Source organism: Sciurus vulgaris (genome assembly GCF_902686455.1).
Source record: "Sciurus vulgaris genome assembly, chromosome: 12".
Taxonomy (NCBI): Eukaryota; Metazoa; Chordata; class Mammalia; order Rodentia; family Sciuridae; genus Sciurus; species Sciurus vulgaris.
In genome coordinates, this window is record NC_136473.1 from 10222677 (window position 1) to 10227347 (window position 4671).

The following is a 4671-nucleotide window of genomic DNA, read 5'->3' on the forward strand; positions in this document are numbered from 1 at the left end:
CCAGGAAAGAACTGCACCAATGACCTGTATTCTTGTGAATAAGTAAATTATTCATTGCTTTAGAACTCATTGGGAATTTAATTTCAGACCAATTAGGAGAGTATTTGACAGTCCCAATTAACCTGATAATCAAGAACCCCCATCCAACATTGATCTTCTTTTAAAATTTTCTAAATGTCGGAACTCTTTTAACCAATATGTCAAAAAGGTGTTCAGAAATCTAAGTCTAATCTAAATCTAAGGTGATCTGAAATCAGTGGCAATATTCCCTCCCAGTCATGTGTAGCATTTTTAATTCTTGCAAGGACACCGTAAATGCTCAATAAATTGTTATCAAAATATCAACATTCCTATGAACAGGAAACATTTATTGTGTGACCGAGCATAGGTTATTGACTTTGATCCTCACAAACTCTAGAATGAGATACTGTTACCCTCATAATGGACATGGCACCAGGGCTCAAAGTGATCAGATCAAGTGGAGTACAGAATTAATAGTGAGCAAAAACTGTCTCCAACCCCTAGGACCACAGACCTGGGTTCCTTCCACCAGCTTTCTGGGAGAATTCTAACCAGAAAATCAGAGGAGTAGGAGGAATTCTTGAGAAAAGGAAGCACCAATAGGAAGAAACACAGGAGAATTCTAAATGATGGTTATTCCCTGGGAAAAGATCCAGTAATATAAAGCAAACAATGCGGAGAGTCACAAGTCTTCCCTGACTCCTTCTAGAAAGTGAAGTTCTGGGTGAGTTTATCCAGAAATAGCATATTCATTTACACAGAACTAAACAGGCAGAGAACCTGCTTTATTTGCACCAGGCTTAACTTACTCTGCTAGAAATGAGAGTAAAGTCACCTTGATTAGAGATTGTCCCAAAAATATATTGGTAGGAAGGTAAGAATCAGGCACAATAAGGAGCATAGGCAAATAAACAGAAAGATGGTAGAGATAGATGATTAGGTAGATAGATAGATAGATGATAGATAGTAGAGACTGACACATAATGGATAATAGAGAGATTGCAGATACAAATAGATGGTAGAGATTTAAAAAAACAGAGTTGGGTAGTTTGAAAAACAGATTCACACATAGATTCCTGAAGTTTGCAGTTATTCTGTGGAAGACAGGAGGGAGAAGAAAGACAGATCTCATCAGCCTGCAACCTGTAATTTGGAAAGAGAAAGGAATTTTCTGTGAAATGATAGAGACAAGAACAAGTAAAAATGTATTTATTTCTTTGTTCATTCAATTAGTCTGTATAATGCACCCCAACATATTTTAAAGTAGTTCCAAATAGCTTTATCACAGTGGACTCTTCCAGCAATGGTAGTTCATACTTTATTTGCAAGTGCCGAATGAATTTATTATTATTTCGATTATTAAATTAGAATCTAGTAGGACACTTTGGTATGCTTTCAAAGCTCTTTATATTTAAAATATTAAACAGGCTAGTCTGATTAAACTGAGTGTTAAGTTGTGAAGTGTTCTTCCCCCTATGCATGATGGTCACGTGGGTAAGGGTCTTAGAAATGGGCTATATGAGGACATCACGGGCACAGTGTAGCGTGCCTGGCTTCAAAAGTGAGCTACCTGTGAAGTTCTAGAAGGAAGGAAATGGTACAAATGGTTTTCTTTTATCTCTTTACAGTTGCATCTGCATGTATACTAAATAGAAAAAGCTGATCTACTAGGCTCATTTCAAGTCTATCAACCACAGGGGCAGAAACTGTAAACTGACTACTCATTCATTCAAAACTCCAGACCAGCTAGCTCAACACCAATCTAGGCAAATGTGAGACACAGTTAAATTTAAGGAAATGAAGGAGAAGAAATATAATTATTTTTAAATTATGAGGATGTCTTTAATTTTTTACTTAAGGCTACAATGCCATTTTGTTGTAAGTGGCATAAGCAATTGATTTATGTTGAATCCCTGATTAATGACTCCAGGGTACAGATTGCTTCTTGTTTTAAACACCATCAGAATATTTTAATCAACTTCATAGAATTTTCTACATTTATAGGTGTGTGCCAAACTGAAGTTCCCCAACAGAATTCCTTTGAAATCTCTGAGAATGCATTATTAGATTGGGTGTCAATATTAACTTTTCACATAAATCTACTCGTGCCAAAGTTAGGATATTGGACATATGGTTTGTGGAAATATTTGATGCATTTGCATAAGACATGCAAGTTTTGGAAGAATGACCATTTTAATCAAGCTGACTAACTGAGATGAGAAGAGGGAGGTGTGACCATCTGTTTAGCTTCATCTTGATTTTATTTAGCACCTGCAAAAAAATTAGATTTGAGCTACTTCTGAACCAGGGAAATATGAAGAACCTGTCTAGGAATGCTTCTTGGATCCTTCTTCAAGGAAAGGAAAGGTCAAGTTTCATACAAATTATACACACACACACATATGCACATGTGCACACAGATACTCACTCTACACCCTTTGAATTCTAAAATCTTTAGGTACGTAGGTTATTTGATAACTCAAAGTCTTGTTTTAGCACTCTAACACAGCCTTCAACACATATGCTAATATTTACCAATGCAAAGGCAAAAAAAGGTGAAGCATTGTATGTAGAGGCTTCTGAACTGAGAAAGACAGCAGTATAATTTGCCACTCATAAGCTGTTTAAATAAGTGGTTGGGTAAGTGGGTGTACTATGTTCCCTATGAAGGTTATATCTCCGTACAAGAATAATAACATGACATGAAAATAAAGTGTTCCCAGCTATATTTCAGTGCATAAAAGAATGCCAGATTGTAGGAGAAACTTAAAAATAAAAATAATAATAATAATAATAATTGAGTGGATTAAGAACATCCTCTACCAATTTTCTGAGAATTCTTCACTGTCCAGTTTGAATCTGATTATAGTTTCTTCATTTATGGGGATTATCCCAAGGTTTTTATCCTATAGTTCTTAAAATAAAGAATCGGATAAATTTGTTGATGTAAAAATTTTCCTGCATTCTTAACTAAATACTCCTTGGTGATTGGAAATTTCTTCTTTCTCACTCTGGTTTTTTTATTTGCAGTTTGATTCTCTTTTTCTCTCCCCGCCTCCCCAACTCCATCAGTGCCATTCAAATCTAATTATTATTAATCTTTTCCAAACCTGGGTTTCAGGTTTAGAATTCTCTGTCCTTTGAGGCGGTTGTTTTTTGCTGTGAGTTCCGTTCCTCTGTTCTTGGTGCATTTCTTTGTCATCTTCTTTTCTTCTCTTTGATTTGACTTTGATGTTCTTTTCTCATTTGGAGTTGAACATCCGGCGTGCTTGCGGTTTTCTTTGTGTTTACAGGTAAACTCATAACTTTGCAACTAAGTGTGGCTTTCGCGCTGTCACTCAACTTTAGATATGTAATACTTCCCTTGTCATTCAATTTTCAGTATTGTACTTAGGATTTCCTTTTTAATCTACAAGTTGTTGGGATAGTGCCATTTTAGCATTTATAAAAAGAAAGGTATTTTTAATAAGCTTTCATATGTTGATTAATTCTAACGATTGTATTTTCATTAAATGTGGACACTTCAGCAATTTTTATCCCTTGATTATATTAAGATATGTGGAGCAGTTGCTCTGTTCTAAATGCTTGTGTCCACCCACAAATTCATATGCTAAAACCCAACCCGCAAGGTGATGTTGGCCTTAGGAGGTAGAGTCCCCTTAGGGAGAAGATGAACCCTCACCAAAGCAATGTCCTCATGAAAGAGGCTGCGGGGAGTTTGGAGACTCTCCTGCCCCTTGAGGATACAGAGAGAAGACAGTGCTCTGTGAGTGAGGACACGGGCTTTCAGCAGACACCCAAGCTGCCAGCAACCAGTCTCAGACTTCCTAACCTCAGAATTGTAGGAGTGAATATTTGTTGTTTAAAAGCCACCTAGTTTATAGGATTTTGTTTTAGCTGCCAGGACACACTGAGATAGTCACCTACCATGTGATCTTCTTTGGGAATGTTTCATATGAGCTGGAGAAGTAGGAATTTGTTTTTTAATGTAAAGTTAAATAGTTATTATAATGCTATAATTTATAATGTTTGTGTGTATGGGCTGTGTATATAAATAAGCACATCCATACACACGTGAAACTGCTCTATATTACTTTATAAATTGCTGTTGTTACCTGCTGTATTTTTTGTATATCTGAGTTGAAAATTTCCCCCCAAATATATTATAATTTGTCCAAAAAATGTATTTACCCTAAAATTTTGTCAATTGTTACTTTCTACATTTTAGGCAATGATTGTTCATAGTGATTGCACCCTCTGACTCATTTTCTCACAACATTGCATTTTCTTTGTGTCTTATGATTATTTTGGATGTTATTTCCTTTTAAAGTTGCTACATTTTATTCATTTTGCCTGATGTGTTCACACCTGTTTCTGTACTGTAATTTTCAACATTTCCAAGTATTTAAATGTGCCAATAGCAGATGATACATTGCTCAATCTTTTTCCCCATCAAATGTGAATTTGATATAAATGTGTGCATTTTAATCACAACTTGATATTATACTTATGAAATAATTCATTGTATATATATGTATGCAAAAAACTTTAAAATCTTTTGATCTGATCCTCTGGGAAACTAATTCACAATTATATTAAAATTTGGCCCAATCATTCTGCTCATGCTCCTTATTTATCATATTTCTCATT